The 22047-nt window shown below is 38.0% G+C and overlaps 1 protein-coding gene across 4 annotated transcripts in view; it reads left to right on the top strand.

Moving 5' to 3' along the window:
• Positions 1 to 16687, top strand: part of LOC122530938 (allatostatin-A receptor-like) — a 29269-nt gene extending 12582 nt beyond the window's left edge. For 3 of the 4 annotated variants that reach the window (XM_043658376.1, XM_043658373.1, XM_043658375.1), the window contains exon 6: positions 15790 to 16687. The gene's annotated coding sequence lies outside the window, so the exon portion shown is untranslated. Of the gene's footprint in view, positions 1 to 12564; positions 12823 to 15789 lie in introns of all 4 variants that reach the window. The other variant, XR_006307143.1, reaches the window with a different exon arrangement.
• Positions 16688 to 22047: the final 5360 nt, after the last annotated feature.

Genomic DNA, 22047 nt, shown 5'->3' with positions numbered 1-22047 from the left:
CGAATCTCGTATCGAGGCTTCCTCGCGAAGCGATCCGAAAATCGCAAGTATATCTCCGTTCAGTTCTCTCGAGTGTTTTCGATCGAGAGACTGATACTATTTCGTATCAAGAGGATTTCGTTCATCGCAGAATTAACGTATACTTCCCACTTAGTTTTGAAAAAAAATTTTAATATTTTTACATGAATTTTTTATACATTTAAAACTTTATGTGTAATTATAAAAATCACGTATAGATATCGTGTACACCGCGTGTATTCTGTCTGTTAAGATGAAATCAATTTGATGAGAAGACGCTGTAGAATTTGTTATCAAAATAATTTTAAAGTAAATATTACTAGTATTTGGTATCATTGCATAGCATTATATAATTTATATAATTATTATATTTATATAATAATTTATATAATGAGTATTCCGAGTACAGTATTATATAATTTATTATTATTTAGTACCCGAACAAATAACGCTGAGAATATTTGGAATAAAATGTATTGTTTTAAATTAATTTTGACATGGTTAAAAGATTTCCAAAGTTTGTTCAAATAATATCTGAAAAATTAAATTTCCTGCTTCGTTCTGCGATGCATCTTAAACTCTAAACACTTTTTTTAGTTTCATATTATAATTTTAGTTTTTGCACTATTATGAAAATTGCAAGACATACTTCAGAAGCAAAGTCGACTGGTGTTAACCGAACGTTCGTGAACGTGCATTTCTCTTTTTTATCGTTGAATTTTCAAAGAAAGACGCGATTTATATGGAAACAATTTACGCGATTTATATTAAAACAATTTACACTCGAATCTACGTGATTTATGTTATTTAATGCAATTTTAAACGACGCGAACATATGGACATTTTGATTTTCGTTTCATTCGTACTTTGCCACGCGTTTAATGAGATTTCCTTTGAGACCGTTCGACCAAAATCGATACGCCTTGGTTTTCCTCGCACAGCCTCAAAGTCGGAAGATTGATGTAGTCGTTGGCGCACCAAGTACACCGGAGCATTAATAAGATTTTAAAGACGAGGTCGTTTCCACATTTTGTTCATGGAATAATTAAACTTTGGTGCAGCGCGAAGCAACGAGCTGGAAATTTCTCTCTCTCTCTCCCTCTATTGAAATTCGATTTGCCGCGAATATTGCGTTTAAGAAGGATCGAAGGGAAGCAGAATCGAATAAAATTGAAAATGATAGATAAATCGACGTTTCGTACAATCGGATAGCAATTTTTTTTATCCTGAGTTACTATTCGATAGGATTCTCGTCGTCGGAACAAAACGGTTCCATGCGACGTAACAGCATCGGCGTCGAATCGAAACGCTTTTCTCGTATTTTCTATTACTGAATTACGTTTAGTAACGAAGAATCAAAGAAAAAGATTCGTCACGTAACCGAAGCGAGGCGATCGGACCGAGTGAAGAGGGGAGAACGAGACGAGAATAAAGTACAGAGATAGCACGATGACTTTTAGAATGGTAGAAAGATTACTTGCTTGATCATCCTCGGGGTGGAAAAAACTCGCAGTCTATCTGTCCGGGGGTTAAACTCATTTTTCACGTGATTTCGTCAATTTTCATCCAATCTCCGATCTATGAGGATTTTACCTCGCAAACGTTCTCCGTCAGTTTCTGATCGAGCGCCCTGGCATTTAATTTAATATCACAGACAAATACTCTCCCCTTCTTGCGTCGTATCGTGAAACGTCAGTTCGGGCGGTTCAAATTCTTTCCCGGGACGTTCTTCAAAATCATCTTTAAAATAATCTGTTTTCTATCCACGTAACAGTTTGTGCTCGTGTAACGTAATTGTCTTGGACGGATTCCCTTAGGAGAAAAGGAAAGTGGAAATTTCCCTCCGTCATAGATCATTTTGAAAGGGGGGGAAGAAAAAAACGATTATGAGGTACGTGTCATCTGGAAAGATTAATAGAACGCGTCGACACACTATGAATACCTAATTTCTTGATTTCCGAACCGGTAGATCGATTCCTTTCGACCCACGATATTAACGCCGCTCGTATATCACTTGCACCTGAGGAATATCGGAAAACTGAAATACACTGGCGGAAGCAATATCGTTGTTCCTTTATCAGATCTTATTAAACCGTTGTGATTGATCGCGCGAGATGAACAGAAATTGGGGAGGGGGAGAGAGATGGCACGAGTGGCCACGATTTCCCGTGGATCGTCGAGAAGTAGAAGCAGCGTTGCACCACGAGATAGACCAGGTCAAACTTCTGTAATCCTACTTTTGAATCCACGGCTAAGAGATAATAAGCCCTGGCGAAGAGGAACGGAACCAGGGCGAAGGGAGGAGAGAGAGAGAGAGAGAGAGAAAGAGAGAATGGCACTAATTTTAGAAGTACCGTGTTCGTTGCTGGGATCTTGGACTTTTCACGGAAAGGAACGCGAAAGAGAGAGAGAGAGAGAGAGAGAGAGAGAGAGAGAGAGTCCATCTATTCGTTTCCGTCTGATCTTTTTTTATCTGTCGCTGCACTCATTTCCGTTCGAACGAAACGTTTTGGCCGTTTCCACTGCGACGTTTCTTTATTAACTTGTCAATCGCTACAAAAATAAATAATAGTTTGTCGCAGCTTGAAAGCATAAATGAGTAAAATTTACAACTCTCCAATATGAAATTATATTCTCGTCGGAGATTTTTCGTCAGTTTTACGTCGTCGTCACGTTACGTAGGGGAATTCGACAGGCTAGGCGGAATATTAGTCGCTCTCGCTACTTGCGGATACAACAGCGGCATGTTTACGAGGGTGGAGTACACCTGGTGCCTACTTAGCATAGCGCAGTTCTCGTGAAACGTGTACACAGCCTCGCGTATTACGACGAAGTTAGACAGACAGTTAGAAGTCGTACACGCGGTTCTCGGAATTCTAACGTCAAAGTTCGAATCGCGACGCGTTCATCGAAATAATGTTGTAAATACATTCGAACGAAACGGCCAGTGAAAAGTTGAGTATGATCTTTGCTGTTTGTTTCTTTAACTCTTTCGCTACGACAGACGCTGATACGTATAACATACGGCAGAAATTCGTTCGCAACCTACACCGAGAACGACGATATTTTCTCAGAAAGTATAGCGAAATAATCAAAACACTGAATTGCACTGCATTCAACTGATATTATTTGTTCGTTCGTATTTTGTGTTGAATTTTCGTCGTGTGGTATTGATTTTCAGGCGTGTTCTTTCAATGATTTACGTCTCTTCCTCCAAACAAGATTGCTGGTCTTCAGGATAATTTGTCAACGTTGTTGAAAATGTTAAAGATCGTTACTGTCGCCGTCGAAATAAATATACGTGATATAAGAGAAAAGAACTCATGTACTGACTTTTGTGAAAAAAAAACGAAATGCCTTCAAAAATATAATTTTATATATATATAATAAAATTATATTTTTAAACGCATTTTTATTATATTCTTATTTATATTTTTTATTATATTTTATTTATATTATATTTATATTTTATTATATTATATTTTTAATTATATTTTATTATATTTTTAAACGCAATTTTATTATATATATATATATATATATAATAAAATTATATTTTTAAACACATTTCGTTTTTTTCACAAAAATCAATACATAAGTTCTTTTCTCCTATATCCTGTATATTTATTCCTATATTTCTATATTTGTTTATTATATATATATAATTATAAAAAATACCAATTTGAATCTGGCTGATTCGGCGGAAAGGTAACATGTTAACTTTTCATTCTGAACACTAAAACTACCAAAATCACTAAAACTACTAGATTTATAATTTTTTTAGAATAATTTCGTGAACTTACAACGTCGCTTTTTTTTTTAGCGATTCAAATGACTTTTGTAAAATATATATATATAAAATTTCGTATCGTACAAACCTTTTTCCTTTCATTCTAATTCCTTTGATTCAGTTTTTATACTTTGGTCCTCGGTTTTTAGTTTTAGCTTTGAGATCCACGGGCGCTATTAAGTCTATGAGATATTGCTCCATTTTGAAGTCCGAACGGAAGCGAAATCGCTGGAGTCAGGTTGCACGGTGACGTTCAGGGCCGTAATATCGGATATTCTTAGCCGTTCGGGAAAAATTTGTCAGAGGGACGACTCGTGCGTGGCAGAGACAGCACGGATTTGGCTGCAAGCTTTGTTACGTGATACGTGCATCGTTTTATCTTCGCTGGTTTCCTCTCCCAATAAACTTCTAATCGCGCGCGCGCGCCGGACTTTTCAAACGTCACGGCGAATTTCTCTTTGTAGCGCAAATGTTTATGTCATAATAAGCTACACCGTTCGTTAATTCGCCGTTAAGTCGACTCGAAGAATTGCCAGAGATAACGCGAGCCTCGCTGCGTGCCATACTTAATTCCTCTCGGTTTCAAACCCGCGAAGCGAGTCTCCTTCTTCGTCACAAATGAGATTTAAGAGAGATGAAAAATGAAACGAGGAAACGATTTTTTAATCCATTAAATCTCCCCGTTCCCGATCAAAGATTTCCCTTCCGGGGAGGAAGCAGCTTTTCTCTTTCTCGTCTATCGACTTCATTGTTTATCTTTCAACAGGGGCCAAAAAGAGTTTAAGACGGAATTAAAGCGAGAATGAGACGATTTCTGTATCGTGGTCGAGAGGAGGAAGAAGTGAAATTAGTCGATTTAATTAATTTAGTTAAAAAACTTCTGAATTACTCGGCGAGTTAACTTGAATATGTCCCGTCGTTTATTTATTATTACATATATTAGACTCTGTTTCCTTGTGTAACTGGAACGTTTGCCTCGGTGATTCTCGGTCAAAGCCAACGCGACTCAGCGAAGCGTACCGTCGGTAAATCACGGTTGTCCGAAAACGAAAACCACAATTTTTCTCTGCGATCGACAGCTGTTGTTTTATTGCGTTGCGTTTATGACTTAATATAACTTCGACTCGTGCAGTATATCACGCGGTGTCGATAAATTAGCACGAAAATCTGGCCTGGTTCTTTTGTTCACGTGTCCTCGCTCCTTCGTCCGTGTAGTTTCATCTCGTGCTTCGACCACCACAGATAATCCAACCCTCCGATAAATAGTCGGCTAACTACTACGCCTCTTCGTCGTTTCGTTCTCGGCTAAATAATTGCGAAACTTTGCGGAACCTTCGTTTGTATAGTTTCAGCGAGTCGTTACGTCGCATTACGTACACTTAAAATTAGCAGAAATGTTAGAAATTATTTTGTCACGAATGACACGGTGATGTGAATTTAGAAAATAAATGCACGTTTTTCGTTAACGGGACATTGGAAAATAGAAAAATTGACGTAGATACTATCTGTATGAATTTATCGTACTTTTCGTCTCGATGCAAATCTCTGGATCGTAGTTACTTTCGGTGGTTCTCGGTGTTGCTCAAGATGGAGAAATTGTGTGACGGTCCTCACTCTCCCCTCCACTCAAATCGACAGACTACAATGGAGGGGATAGCGCTAGCGGCCAAGAAAGTGGGGGCAAAGGCCCGAGCGGGCCGCCAGTTAGCACACTCTGATGTAAATCATCGTAGAACGCTGTAAGTTTCACGTTCGCGCGTACCTGTCTACTTTCGTTGCTCCTCTAAACTTACCGTCTCCTTCTCGAAATAACTTCCCCCTGTTACAGAGAACATTCCAACTCGACACTCGTGTTTTACGCGTGTATCTGCTCTTCGGATTGTTTTGATCGAACAATTCGATTCGCCTGCCTCGGGAAACAGAGAAGCAGAAATAGAGTTGCAAAGTTACTCGATCGTCCTATCCGCGGCGAGGTATATTTTCGACCACTGTCCACGGGTTCACGACTATTTTTATGTTTGATTTATGTATTTGGTTCGCCAACCAGAAACAAACTGTCGACTCTGTGTCTTCCAAGTAACTCAACAAAACAACATGAAATACTCGAAGCGAGATGACACCGTATTTATAATATATAAACGATGCGGTATTAACTATTTCCATGCAGATCAGTTCCATTCGTAGACGTGTAAATTTACAACTGAACGTATATGAGAAAATTTGAAATTACCACGCTATCGCGCAAGTTGGAATATATAGTCAGCGTGAAACGTGGGCGATAAAAAGTGATCCGTTTGTTGCAACAGCGTCTTTAAATCGCCGATAAAGCTGCACGATTCGATCAATTGCGAATTTGCACGCGTTGCACGCCTTTGTCGAAATTACACGGCCAAACAGGCAGCCCCGTGGTTCAATCAAAACCCGCATCGAGTAATCTGAAATGTGTCGCGAATCGATAATCTCAGCACTAGACGCGACGCTAACCAAAAAAACTTTCAGTATATTTTTTTCTTTTAAAGTGACGGTATTCCATCGACTCGAGTTTTTTTAAAGCGAGAAATTTCAACACGCTCCGAAGGAACTCCATTTTCTTTTTTTTTTTTTTTTTTTGACATATGTATCTGTGTTTTGTTTGATGCACGGTGGACTGTCCTCGCTTTTGCGTTTTCCAAAGAACAATATTGTTAGAGGGTATCGACATGTGCGCAGTATCGATTGCGATCTGTGAAACTACGTATGTGTGCACGTGCGTACCACGACTGATCATTATTTTCTCTTTTCTCACCGTCGTCCGTCAACTTTCCATCAACGGGATCCACGGTGAGCCACTGATCAATGACAAAAGCGCGATTAGCCTCGATTGAGTTTGCTCCCGGCTTGTGTCTTACCGCGCCGATGTTCGAATTTCAGTATAATCGATCACTGCGACGTAGCCAGAGATCTTGTGTCTTCTTTCGTTTTGTATCAGCTTCGATTAGACCTCCGCGTGTCTCCTCTAGAAAGCTTCCCTAATAATAATAACGGGCAAATAATTTTGTTTGGCAATTAAATCGACACTCTGTCACTTACTCCCATCGAGTTTCACAATTACCATAGTCTCGCGCTTCTACGTCTTTTAGCTGATAACCGAAGTTTGCTGTTGGTTTTCAACTTTGGCTCGCGGGCAACTTTCACGAAGCAGCGGGTACGTGTTACGCGGGTAAATTCAAAGTAGAAGTCGTCGTTTCGCAAGCGTTTGATACTCCGGAGCTTTTTGCTCAAAAAAAGAGAGAGACATGAATCTCTAGTTCTTCCTCGTCGAGTGAGTCAGCATTCCATCGTATCCTCTGCTACGCAATATTCCGAGCGCCGGATAAAAAAAACGTTAATGAAAAAGAACAAGGGGGGAAAAAACACATTACGGATGCCCTTAGTTCCAGAATTCTTGGTGAAATGATCGTGAATCGTGTTGCTTAATTTTTTTTCCCTCGCAGCTTCTCCCATGGCAACCGTGTTAACACAGAGATCGTAAGAATGAATTATAACGTGATCCTGCCGTCTGAGCTGGATCTGGAGAACATATTACGCAGTAATACGAAAGTTGCATCTTCTAAAACAAACGTCTCGCTTTTTATGGTTTATTTCTAGTACGACTGCGAATGCATTTTGCTAAATGGAAGCGGAATAATAAACCCGGGGCTCGCGGATGTTCCATTGCATTCTTGAATCTCGGGTCGAACTGGATCTTCTCTCCGTCGATTTCCATGTTTCGTTTTACACGCTTTGCATTGTAAATTGGCCCTTTTGCGTTATAAGTTGACCCTTTTGCCAATCACGCTCACCTTTTTTGCGAGTCAAATTCACCCTTTCACCGAATCGAATTTGCTTTCTGTAGGTTATTGTGATAATAACAAAATTCTGTGTAAATATGTTAAGTGTCAAATACCAGTATATTTAAATATCATACGTGATAAAAATGAAATCCTACGTTTTATCACGTGTATGTAATAATACCTGAACAGGAAACACAAAATGGTTCTACAGGTAAGGATAGTTTTATGTACAATCTATGTGGAGTTGAAAGTATTTCGAAAAGTTATGGGGACCGGACAGTGTGAAATTTTCAAAAAATCGATTTTTTTGTTTTAGAGTAGTTTGAAGTCTTAGAAATGAGATCTTAGTAGTTTGAAATCTTAGAAATGAGATACAAAAGGTTCTAGCCTTTAAAACGACTTGTTTTGAGGTAGTAATAAATAAGTAATAATAATGAGTAATAATAAATCCGTGGATAGAGAATAATTGAATTTGTATCACTGTTTACAACTTTAAGCAGTATTATAAAGTGTAAATCGTGTGATTTAAATATTGCTTTCGGTGAATCGAATATTAGAGGACTTGGATTCAATTTAATTGTGAATTGTAAGAACTGTAAGCCGCGATGAATAAGAAAAAAAAGTAAGTAAAGGATACATATGAAAAATGACGTTCTGAAACTTTAAACGCGTTTCTCTCGAAACTAGGTTTTTAGAAACGGTGTGCAAGATATCTCGGTATCTAACCAATCGATTACTGTGAAACTTGGTGCGTATCTTTAGTGTAACATTTACTAGGGATTGACGATCGAACATTTTTTAATTTTCAACAATTTCGAAAAATATAAACAAAAAAAAAACGTAGAAATTTTTGGCACAAATTCGATACATCAAAAACAAATAGCTGTTATTTTCATAATTTTCACAGAAATGAAAATGTTGGATCGTCAATCCCTAGAGAATATTGCTTACTTTTGAACTTTTCTTGCCTTTTTGTTGCAACTAATCCTGTTTGGCTGGAATCATGCACACCGATAATGATAGGCAATGTAAAAAAAAGTTGTGCTGTTGAAAAGCTAAATAAGAGCCCTCTTTTTTTCTCTTTTAATGTTGCTTTTTATAGTTCATAATGTGTTAGAATAAACCACAAAAGCTCATGACAAATATGTAGTTTTTTTTTTTTACTAGCCCTTTAAAGTATACGTAATTTTTAGTCCCGTCACACTGTCCTGCCCTCTTAAAAGAGAAAAATATTTCTTGCGCGGAATGTAATTTTTGAAAACTTCTGCGTCATTGGAGAACATGGTGTGGCGGAAATGGTAAAGTTTGAATCACTCGCGCGGTGAATTTGATTCGCGAAAGGAATAGCTTTGGTCTGTGAAAGGGTGAATTTTATTTGTAGATGGGTGAAAAGAGTTGATTTGGCGCGCAGAACCTGTATCTCGCAAGGAAATGTACTTTGACAAAGAGGAAGCATCGTCTCCCAGGAAAAGTTACGACAGCTCCGAGCACAGCGGCGAGCTTTTTTTTTTTTCGTGCCGTTTTGTGTCTCGAAATTGTGTTTGTGTTTCTGTTCGAGAAGTTTCGAATTTCACTGACAACGTCGGATCAGTTTTTTCACTTTGACATCCAATGTGATATCCTGTTGGATTGGCAAGTTTCTTACTCGACCAAAGTTTGATCCAATTTCACGTTGCATTGTCGACGTCACCGTCAGGAAACCGAAGGCAGCATTTGTCTTTTAAATTGCTGGCATTGCCAACGGTTAAAGAATGGCTCGAAATCAATTTCGATCGGTCGGATGTTTTCGTTAGTAAAGCCAGGGAGCATGGTTCACAATCGTGATTTCTTAGCCCTCGATCATCAGTCTTCCGACTAGCGCAATAATTCGAGATTTGGTATTTTTTTTTTTTTTAATAAAGTCTCTCGGTGTAACAGAATTTATTAATTTAAATTTACAAATAATAATATAATATATATAGTAATATTAATATATATATATATATAATATTATATATATTAATATTTATTATAATTAATATAATAATAATAATAATAATATTAATATATATAATAATGTATAATTTTATAATAAAATTTAATTGACGAAATTTCGGGAAAAAGACGGAAAGATTTCTTGCATATTTTGAATATATCTCCTTCTTCATCTCGAGTCACGTTCCTCTTTCCGAAAGTGAAAATGTATTCGGTATTTTGATCGCGTACTCCTCCATTCTCTACGTGTGTTAATAAGTTCTTGATGCTTAGAAGGATTTGCAATTCTCTGCCATTAATTCTCCCCAACTATATTATTTGCAGAACGACTCGGTCTGTTCCTAGTAATTAACGTGCAACAGTAGCGGGTTGCTAGTTTCGTTACGACGTAACGCGAATAAATTGAACTTGTGGATTCGTTCGAAGATCGAATATTCGAAGAAGGAAACGGCAGAAATTATGAACGTTTTCTATAAAAAAAAACTTACAGAAAAGATGGACGCGTGGATGCAATGTTTATATTTCGAATAATGTCAACAGTCAGCCTTATTATTTGATAATTTTGATTCACACCGATGCTACAACTGTGATAAATCAAATGTTAGTGAAAGCTAATCCTGAATCGTAAATAATTGAGAAACTTTTTTTAAGGGAATTATAAAGCACGTTGCAATCTTGCAAAAGTTTCATCTTCACGATGAGTAGAATAAAATGCAAAAAAAAAAAAAATATTTTTGACAATTTTGCGACAGCTCCTTTACCATATGGTATTTTCTTCAAATCGAAGGTGTAGAATTCTGTGACAAAATCATGGACAAACTTTTCTTTCCACCCTGTATCTCGGTGGAACCAAACAAGCCAAATGAAATTTTCTTCGAACCTATTTGTTTCTGCATGTATTTTGTCCGTCTGAGAATCTCAAGAAAAGTCTTCTCGATAGACATTCTTCGCGTGGGAGTAATCAAAATAGTCGAAACGAACAATCCACGATTATTCAAAGAAACTTTATGGATTTACAGTCCGTAGATTTTCATCTCTCGTCTCGAGATATCCTCGAAGGATCGTCGTGTGATCAATAATGGTGTTCCGAGACAATCTCGGAATCTCTCCTGACGGGACCATTCTCCTTTCGTTTCCAGAAACGTTTCTGCACGCGGTTACGCAATCAGTCGGAATGATTTTACTATGAACTGGAGGACTGTTCCGAAAGTTTCTGCACCGGGGATCAGAAAATTCTTAAAGTATAAAATTTGATTGCGCGAAAGTCTCCGGAAGACAGAGATTATTCACGGAACGTCGAATTAATCCTTCTCTCTGTTTGACTTTGCGAGAGCAAGTTAGATGAAATATCGTAGGAAATAAAATGTAGATGAAGTTGATTTAGAGAGAGACAGAGGGGGGGGGGAAGGGGAACGACGATGGAAAATATTTCCAGTACCTGAAAGCGACCGTTTGATACATCAGCGTCGTATTGTGATGCCGTTAATGGAATTATGATATTGGTTTTTCACAGTTCGCTGGCTTGCTTCGCGACCTTTCGCTCAACGAAAAATTACTTCCACGCCAAGTTTTGCTGGAGTGGACGTTGAAATTTGATTACGGTTGTTGTAAAAGTCGATGCACGTGTCCTAATGCGCGAGACGTGTCGCTTGTCGATGATAAATCAGATTTCCGCTGCATGAATGAACGGCCAGTAATTCGCGTATTCGGTGTGTCATGCAAATGTCGTTCCCTGGTATCAGCTACTGTCTTTGGCTTTACGCAAATACTGATTTATCTTGTAGCTATGCGTTATCAGTTCTACCGACTTGCATCGCTGTCGAATCCCTTGGCTGATATATATCACTAGCGGATGTAAATTACGAGGTAAAGAGGTGTACGTAAGGTGTTCATGAACATCTCGTAGCGAAAATTTCGCTTCCTAAAACGGTATTCTGGTAATCCGGCTAGAAAAAATTGACTTTTCGATTTTTTTCTAAGGAAACAATGATACATTTTGGTACGCAGTTTTCGCACACAGATTTATTCATACTTAAAGAGTATTTACCATTTTTCTCTTTTAACGAAATTAATGAAAGTTGTGGAAATTATATAGCCTTAGGTAAAGCATGTTTTTAAAAACGGGTTCGAATGACTGACGTGATTCTGGTCCACCTGGTTATTCGAAACTAAAAAAACCAAATTACATCTTAATTAGTATAAATATGGCTATCGTATGAACCACGGAAACAGCGAAATTTCGAAAATTAAAAAATGGCAGCATTTTGAAGTTTAAATATCGATTTTTCTCGTGCTTTTTATCCTTTGAGTGCTAAAAAAAAAATAGAAAAGAACATCAGATTTTGAAATCCGTGGTTCATGCGATAAAGGTACATCCGGCGAAGATCTCCTCCAAATTTCAAGTCAATCGGTCAACTAAAACGTGAGATATCCCGTCAGCCAATTCAAAAGGTATGGATTTGAGAAAAACACGTTTGAAGTTTCTGTTACTCGTTGTACAAAAATATTCATACTTACAATTAGTCGAGCAGTACAAAAAATAAAGTATTATAAAATAATAACAATATAAAAATAAATAATAATAATAATAATATAATGAATAATAATATTATAGATAATATTATATATAATAATAATATAATAATAATAAATAATAATATTATAGAATACAATATTTTTTGAGAAAAACATATTTGAAGTTTTTGTTATACGTTGTACAAAAATATTCATACTTACGTTGCGAGCAGTACACCGTTTCCTTTAAACGTCTATAACTTTGCTAATTTTACGAATTCAAACAAATTCTTTTACATCGACGTTTTCGAAAGCATATACTTTGAGAAAATTAAAAAAAAAAATCGATCTTTTTTAAGCCGGATTACCAGAATACTCCCTTAGATTGTACAAAAATTTTTCAAATGAAATATCGACGAGCTTTGCCCTTTGTTTTGCTAGTTTTTCTTGTTGCAGTAGTGAAGCTGTGCTCGGCAGAAACGTGTGACGAACGAAATTAGCCCTATTCTCCGAGAGTCGAATCATCTCGAATTACTTGCAGCTTTCCAAACGTTCTAAATCTTCATCTGCTAGAGCGTCTTTGTTTAGAGCAAATAGAATTCGGGCGGAGAGTGAATGCCGTAAGGGTAAACGAATTCACGTGGAATTAAGGTTGAACACGGAGAACTGGGGTGACGCTTAATGGAAAGTACTTGTACTTAGCTCGCCCGTAAAGTGAGTCATCGACGACACCTAAAAATAGATTAAAGCGTTCAGCTTGCCTTTCCAACTTCCGGGGAGAGGTTGTTCCTCTAGTTCGAGTCATCATTTTCTCTTTTTTTTTGGAATTCTTAATTTAGAGAAGCTTAATTTAGAGAAGCTTAAAAAGCAAAAAAATCTCTGTTAATTAATTGACGTTCTTTGACGTTAGGTAGCAAGAAATACTAGAGCTGCGAGTGAGAAAAAATAATTAAGAAAAATTACCCAACCCTTGATATTGTTTTTCATCAAGCAAAAAAAAAAAAAAGAAAAAGAAAAGGAAAAAAAAGACAATTGAAAGTACTTTCAGTATTTCGCAAAAGCTTGCAATATCAATCTCTGAAAATGATTTTTAAACCGTTTCCACTCTTTCCCGATTAATTCTCTTCAAATAGCACGGTGTTTTTACATTTACATTTTTTGTTGCGTTGATTTGAACAACAGAACGTTGACACAAGGATCGTGAGACTCGTCTATTTGGGATTAAAAATCACTCTGACCTTTCCAATTGAACGAACGTATTTGTACAGAGTGGAAAGAAAAGTTTGTTCGTGGCTATCACAGATGAATTCTACACCATCGATTTGATGGTGTTTTCATTCCATTTGGTGGCTTCAACAAATTTTTTTTCTTGGATTATACTCATCACGAAAGTGAAACTCATCCAACGAAGAGTTCTCTTGAAAAATGGCAAAATAGTTTCTCAATCATTTAACATCGCGGACGCGTGCATTCTAACAGCGACTATATGGTTCTGGATCAGGTTTCACTGACATTTGATTTATCATAGTTGTAGCACGAGAGTCCAAGTAATCAAAATTAACATTAATTCGATATACAAAAGTTACGTCCACATGTCCAGAACTATAAATTCGCTGTTAGAATTCACGCATTCACAGTGTTGAGTGATTGAAAAACTTTTTTTGCCATTTTTCGATAAAACTATCTGGTTACGACCTATGATTTCTTGGAAAAGTTTTATCTTTGTGATAAGTAAAATGCAGTGCAAGAAAAAAAAATTGTTTCGATCTTGAAATTCTAGATCAAGGTCAATTTGTATTTCCATCAAATCGAAGGTGTAGAATTCATCTATGATAGCCACGGAACAACTTTTCTCTCCACCTTGTACGTACTTGATCGAAATTTATACGAAACACGTGTTACGAATGCTCGTAGCTTTTGTTGACTTGATTGTCACTTCGCTCGACAAGTCCGTTTCAATCGGGTATTAATTAAAAAGAAATGTTTAGGCGCACGGCCGCGAACAACGGCGGCGTTCTCGTGTCATTCGACCGAAACTTTTGCGATGCTTCCACATTATAATTCTGGGTTACGAGGCTCGCCAAAGTAGGCCGAGCCGTGAAACCGGCGGAAAACTTCACTCGTCGAGTAAGAGAGTAGCTGTGTGCCACTCTCTCTTTTACCTTCTCGTATCCTTGCCTCCACTCTTTTCTTCTCTTTTTTTTTTTTCTCCGCGTCTTTGACTCTTCCCTCTAGGCTTGTCTTTCTTGCACTTTTCCCTCACTTTCCCTCGTCGTCATCGATCTGTGTACGCGTCATTGAGTCCCACTCCACTTACAAACTATCAAATACTTCCGTGAACGTACGTACACGGTCGGCGAAAATGGTCGTTTAATCCCTTGGTTGCGCGGACCATAACGAGTGACCGAACCGTATACAATAAACTCGTCGCTTTCTTTTCCTGTTGAACTCGTCGGTATGACATCACTGGATAGAAATTATTAAGAAGTAATAAACTTATCATATGTGTTGCCTAGGTTGAAAATTTATTTACATTATATAATAAAAATATTTTTAAAATTATGATTTTAACATTAATTAATTATTGAAACAATTTTATAATTTATTATTTTATATTTAAAAATTTATTTAAATATATATATATATAAAACATATATATAATTATTAAAAAAAAATTTTTTTTAATTATATAAATTAAGATATAATGATTAAATTAGTAGTATTATTATATAAATTATATTTAATAATATATAATATATATATAAATATAAGGATTTAGGCAAAATAAATATTACCTTTATCTAAATATATTTAAAACTGAGAAAATGTTGCAATTTGGGACAAAAAATTCTTGACGTACGTGGCACGTCATTCTAGAGGTTAATAAAGTAAGAAGAAATTAAGCAAAAATTAATAAATAGCATTCAACAGTAGTACCTTTGAACATAACAGAGTATTTTAAACGGTACTCTAACAAGCAGTTTCAACATTTTGATTCAAGGAAGAATCTAATAGAAGCCATCAGACTTATTACACAAATTCGAAGAAAATAGTCTACACCAACCATAGTTGTTCATTTTTCACAAGTGAATGGTCCTTCGAATGTATAAATTTTTGGCAAAGTGTACAAAATATCTTTCTGCAGCTTCTATTTCTAAAAATTATATTCTACTTTTTAAATTGCATTTTCAACAGTAAAAACTTGCACAAAAGTCGGCTGTGTTCAAAATGCGGACTTTGTCCATTGATTTTGGACAGAATTGGGCAAATCTAATTAACGATTGAAGATTACGATTAACGTGAGATCATTAGTTCCAAAGAATATACCAGTTCTGATTGTCCGTAACGTTTATTAATCGAAATTTGTTAACAGATGCAACGAGACTCGTGATGGTTCGTGTCATTTAAAGACGGGCTAAGTCGAATAATTCCAAATTAGTTTTCAACTCTTTCGTACGGTAAATGATAGTACCATGATAGAACAGTGTTTCGCGATTTTTCCAATTTTCCGTGAAATTTATCAAACAAAGACTCCGAGCGGCGTGTGTTACGTGTACGCATGGAAATTTAATTTTCATTGCCAAGAATACCATTTCATTTTCATTTCGGGAAGCAATCACGTCTAACCAGACGCGGAATTTTGCCAATCTCTTCTTTGTTGTCACGTTATTACTGTTGCAGGTCACCGACGCCTCGATGCCGGATTCGTCCACACTAACAACTGCTAATTGCGCCGATTTCACGTTGTGAAATGAAAGGGTGTCGGTGGTATCCGGTGGTACTCGATGTCACACGCGCCGTGTGAACTCGAGCGTTTAGCGTCCGTGTCGTTTGAGCGTGACGACCGTATCACGGGACAATTGCAACAGTGACGTATCTTTAATCTTCCTAATTAACTCGACGACCGCGTTGGTCGCGTGACGTTGCTCGATTTTTAGAGCGGCTCTACCGTTTGTCCAGTGTTTCCGTGGTTTCGTAATCGAGCGTGTCTCGTTTTTTTTTTTTTTTTTCTTTTTTCACCTCCGTGTCTGCTGAAGGTAATGAAACCTATTTTATACAATACAGCCTGCACGGCGAACGTGAACCCTGTATGTACATAGTAAGGTGGTCGTGAGAGTACGTAATAAAAAAAAAAATAAGTGATAACGTTAAAGTTGCTCGACGATGTTGGTTACTAATCTAGAATAGGTTTAGAAAAGGGTACAGCTTGTTGTTTGTCCTGTGTAAAGAGATATTGAAGTGGGAAGAAACGAAAAGAGCTTAATGACGCCGTTGATCGAGAGATGATCGTTTAAATCGTTTATTGGATTCCTGTGTAACTAGCTTCGGCGAAGGTTCGCGGAGTCGCGGCAGATGAGCCCCTGCCCGTCCGCGAGTCAGCCGAAGTCGAGAAAATTGCGATACGCACCTCGAAAGTAATTTTAATCGACGTTGTGATGATTTTCATTTCTTTTTCGCCGGTAGATTCTAAGAGCCGTAGGTTTAAGGATTATCCTACGTGATTTGATGGACAATTGTTCTGTGGCACAAACTGTAAATTACGTGTAATACAATAATAAAGCCGCTGATGTAATACAAAGAGGAGATTGAACTTCGTAACGATCTCTCTTGTTCGGCTTTTCCCTCCCTCCCTTCACGAGAAAATGCTTCCTTTGTTCCTGTGCTTTTCAGATCCTGTTGTTCACGAAAATCCCGATTTTACGCGCGGACCTTCATTTATTTGATTCGTTAATTTGTAATTCCCTTTCAACGTTGTATTTTTACACGCCTTTCAGTGCAGATCTTTATTTACTTCATTTGTTAATTTATTTATTCTTACTTGTCAATTCACTCCCGCAGCATTGTGTTTCTACATGCGTGTTCTGGACTTTTTCCAGATCTTTATTTATTTTATTTTTGTTAATTTGTAATTCTTTCAACGTTGTTGCTTTTACACGTGCTTCAGGGGCGGATCTTTATTTATTTGTCAAGTTGTTAAAGTGATTTTATTTGTTACTACCTTCAGCACTGTGTTTTTACACGCGTTTTAGTACAGACTTTCATTTATTTTACCTGTGAATTTGTAATTCTCGTTTCAAACTGTTTCACATTCACTTGAATGCAATTTCTCTTTCAATTTTGCTCATTCTGTTCATTTCATGCCGACTGTTGTTTGAATCAATTGGTCCCTACCGAATTCAGCAAAGGAGAACGTTCTGTAAATTTCAGAGTCTGAGTTGCAAGTTTTTGCTCGACAAAGAAGGCGATGGATTTCAACTCGTGGAAGGATACGTTTATTACGTTTCAACGTTTCACGATTGCGGCGAACGCAATGAGACTCTTAAGTACAAAGGATTGAATGGAGATACCATTTCATCTGTGGTCGCAGGAAGTTTTAAACTTAATATTTTACGAGGAATTCCCTTTTATCACTTTTCAGGAGTCACTGTCTCGGCGGAGATAACGACCACGTTCTAATTTTCGCAATAAAAGCGCGATTCGCCGGAAATTCTCGCACGGGGTAAGTAGTACGAGTCAATGATTAACAACCACCGAGCCAACGACTCGTTCGCTATCGCCCCGTTTTATATCAGACCATCACGTTTTATTACAAACATTTATCTCCATTCTTTAATCTACCTCGTGAATCGAACCAATTTTAATTTAATTCTCGTTATCGCAGTTTGAACGTGTCTTCGTTTAATTCGAATCCCATGATCAATTTAATACGTCAAAATCGTTCGACTCGGTCGAATTATCAATGATCATCGTCGTTCCATCGAACAAATCCCATCGTGAATTTCGTCATTAGGGAGAGTACGAGGTCTGTTTTTTTTTTTTTTTTTTTTTTTTAATCGAACTCGCTTCCCCCGATTGCTTCTCGTTTCCCCGAGATCGAAACGAAAGAGAGAGAGAGAGAGAAAAGGAAAGGTATGCGCGCGTGCACGTGTTCGGTGAATCATGCGGCGTCGTTCGACGGATTACACGAGCGACGTTCGATTTGCAACGGTGGAAAGTCATTTTACGCGTGATTCGACAAATGTTCCCACGACTCGCAGGGGAGGGGGGAGAGTTTGCCGACACATAATCCGGAAGAGATTACCCCGGCTCGGTATCGTCGGCTCGTATCCGTCGAAATGATGGACGATCGAGCAAGAAACCCAGGCTGGTTTTCATTGCTCCGGTGTCCCGGGGCGATGCATCGTCGCAGGCGACGTAATATCCACGCGGAAGCTCGATAGACGAGCGCGCGACTTAACGACAACGTTCCACCGGCAAGAGACTAACGATCGGTGGACGACCGGCCGGTGAAATTATTTTCGAAGAAGGCTAATGCTCCGGGAGAAATGTGAGATTGTCACGAGACGCTGGCCACTCTGGCGATATTAACCTCTTAGCTACTGAATCCCACTATAACGCTGTATACCACCTTTTTTTTTCAACTTTTCTCGCCACTGTATTGGCTTTCGTACGTGTCATCTTTTTTAATGGCAACGATAAGTATAATCACTGCAGTCGCTCACTTGTTTCTTACGAGAGAATATACTAAAGTGTCGGTCACCGATTTTTGACGAAATTTGGCACGAAAAAATATTTGACACGTGTCTTTCCTTTTTATCAACAATTGTTGATGTTTTGTTAAATATCTTACGGTTTACGTGTAAATTGATGAAATCGGTGTTTTTCAATCGACTAAGAGTCGACTATCGTCAGCCGAAGAGAACTGTTATGATTTTTCAAACTCCAATCTATTCTATAGGTTTCTCAATTTTTCAAAACTATAGTGGCTCACTTGTTTTTTAGTCGAAGTTGTTCACACTGTTACGATTTTTCAAATTCTCTGTAAAACAGACTTCAATCTATTGATTTTTTTTTTTCAATTTGAAAACTATAGTGGTTCACTTGTTTCTCAGTCGAGAAAAAGAGCTGTTACGATGTTATGATTTTTCAAACTCTTTGTAAAACAAACTTCAATCTATTCGTGTTTTCAGTTTAAAATTTCTTTATTCAAAAGAAGATTGTCTCGAGTAAAATTTTTTGTTCCAACGTAACTTAATAAGTGTAGTGTAAAGTAGTAGTGGTAATAGCGTAAAGCACCGTCGGTTATAAATTTCATCGTTTTTGCATCGTTTTGTACACTTTGGGCTCTGCCTTGCAGAAGTATAGGTTCGCGAGGCTAGCGAGGTTAAGCCAGGCTTTCGATGATAGCTTCCATCAAACTACTCAACCAACTCACTCTCGCAAGAGAAAAAAAAGAAAAAAAAAACCAACGAAAGATCGACGTCGTTAGCGTCGGTTAATCGTCAACCTCCCAGCCTCTCGTTCATTGTTCGCTGCGCCAAGCAGGCTGGTTCGACCAGAGTTATTGCTGTCGCTTAGATTAGCCTTGTACTACGGCCGCAACGGGAGAACATAATGTGGCATTGAATATGCATCAGGGTCACTGAATATTAACGACGTCACTGATAGTCACATCACTATTTTCGCTAAACAATAGCGTTTAGCGCGTGCAAGGAGGTGTGATTTTATTGTCTTTATCGGCTGAATTTGTCTTCCGCGATCTCGCGCTAAATTTTTCACTAGTTTACGAGTTTTACGCGAAGTCTACAGGTTGCTTTTTGAGAGAAACGGTACAACACAATTTAGAACAGCAAACACCAAACCTTACCAACAGAAAAGAAGAAATAATCATCACACGCCTAAGAACCGGTCATACCAAGCTGACACATGAACACAAAGTCCAAAATACTTTTACTCACCACCCACCTGCACTCATTGCAATAACCATCCAATAACCCACATACTGCACGAATGCCACACCACAGAAATCCAAAGACAGAAATACGGAATCAACGCAAACATAAACCTGACTTTTCAAAATGACATACAAAGAGTACTAAAATACCTCAAAAACATAAACTACTACACATATATCTAATGGCACCGTCATCGCTAATGACCTCGCTGTCGATGCGACATTAAAGAAAAAAATAGAAGAAGAAGAAGAAGAAGAAGAAGACAATTTAGAACAATTAACGAATATCAAGGAAACATTTTCGCTAAGCAATGACGTTTAACGTGTGCACGAAGAAAGTGTCGTTTCATTGGCCTTTGGAAGAAGGAGAGAAACAAGTATTTTCATACGCAGAAATTTCAGCATGTGATACTCGATGATAATCGTCGAAGATATTTACTTTTAACTAGAAAGGATGGAAAAGTCTGTGGCTCGTGATCGCGTCGATATTCCGTACAAAAGTCGATGTATTCCAGAACCATGAGGGCACATACGGTCACACACTCCTCTGTTACAAGGCTAGCACGAACAGAGAATTTTGAAGCACTGCGGTAAACCGGCATAAATCGTCCTGAATCGCAGGATGAACGATATACTGCTGCTGGAATACTAATGCGCTGCCTGTCGATAAGTAACGACCTTTTTTCTCCGTGACACGACAGCTCTCCGCGGTTTGAAATCAATCTCTCAAGGTTCACATCCGGCAGCGGGATTCTTATTTCATTCATCCGTGTTCTTGGCACGTTATGGAAGCAACAACTGGGCTTTTCGCTTGCGCGAAAGGAAAAAAACAACCTGGCTTTTCGAGCTTTTACGGCTGGTGTAATTTGTCTTTGCGGTAGTTTCGTCTTGCTTGTCATATTCTTTTTATTGAACGTTTCGTTGTGGAAGACAGTTGTCGCACGGTACTTGCAATCTCTCTGTGCCTCGCTTTCTATATAATAAGAATCTCTTGTAAAGCGCATCAAGGTGAGTTTCGCGATAGTAAACTGGAATTACAGTATAGTAAATATTATATAAGTAATATCTTATAAGTAAGAAATATATATATATATATATATATTATAAGTAATATATTATATTATATTATAAATAATATTATAATTTATTATATTACAAATAATATATATACATAATATAAGTAAGAAATATATTATAGTAAATTGAAATTAGATTATAATCGAACGTAAATTACGTAGAAATTCACAGTTGAAGAAACAATTAATTAACCATTTATAATTCCGAGTAATTTGCAACAGTTGGCTTAGAAATTTATCGTTTAATTCCAAGGGATACTTATTTAATGCCAACGGTATTTCAGCTCGTTCAATCTGCCGAATTTGACGAGTCGTTGGGACGACAAACGCGTCGTTACTACTTATATCCTCGGAACTATTTAAAATTATTTACAACTGAAACTGGCGGATCGCGTATGTATCTTAGCGATTCCATCGCAGTAATGGCACCATGAAAACACTATCAGATATTAAATCTCGACGGCCCGCCATCTCACAAACAAGCGGCGGGACGTGTACTGTCTCAGCGGGCTGGCTGGTATCGATCCCCCCTCCCCGTCTTCGATCGATCGGAACCCGATCGGAACCTGCTCCGAGCTCGGCGGGGATGATCGAACGAACGAGAACGGGATGGAGAAAGGAGGTTGGATGGCCAATAATAACGCGTGTCCCAGAGGGAGGATAAGAAAGAAAAAGGGAAGAGAAGGAGATGGAGAACGAGCTGAAATACCCGGAAGCGTTTTCTCCTGCAGAGGAGAAGAATGCCGCCCGTCGTGATAAGACTTTTCTGCTTTGTCGAGAGATCGATCAACTTTGTCCTCGTGGCAGTGACAAAGGGAGAAACACAGGGGTGGGCTTGGATGCTGGCGTGGCCAAGGGTGGAAAGCAACAAGCGGCAACTCGGAACCGGAAAAGAAACAAGACGAGATTTGCCCGTCGGGAGCAATTACTCTTGCGTATCGTGTTCATGTGGGTACGCGTAATTTATTCATCAACTACGCGCGCGTACATGTTACCTGTTTGTTTTCTTTTTTTCTTTTTTTTCTTTTTCTTTTTCTCTTCCTCCACGGAACATCCTGGATACCAAATATTCGAACCGGGTAGTAAACTAACCTAGTCTCGCGGAATATTTTAATGCGACGAGTAAGG

The sequence above is a fragment of the Frieseomelitta varia genome, unplaced genomic scaffold (assembly GCF_011392965.1).
Source record: "Frieseomelitta varia isolate USP_RPSP 00005682 unplaced genomic scaffold, Fvar_1.2 scaffold_365, whole genome shotgun sequence".
In the NCBI taxonomy this organism is placed as follows: Eukaryota; Metazoa; Arthropoda; class Insecta; order Hymenoptera; family Apidae; genus Frieseomelitta; species Frieseomelitta varia.
Note: the sequence above shows the minus strand (reverse complement) of the source record. Positions and strands in the feature narration are given on the sequence as shown.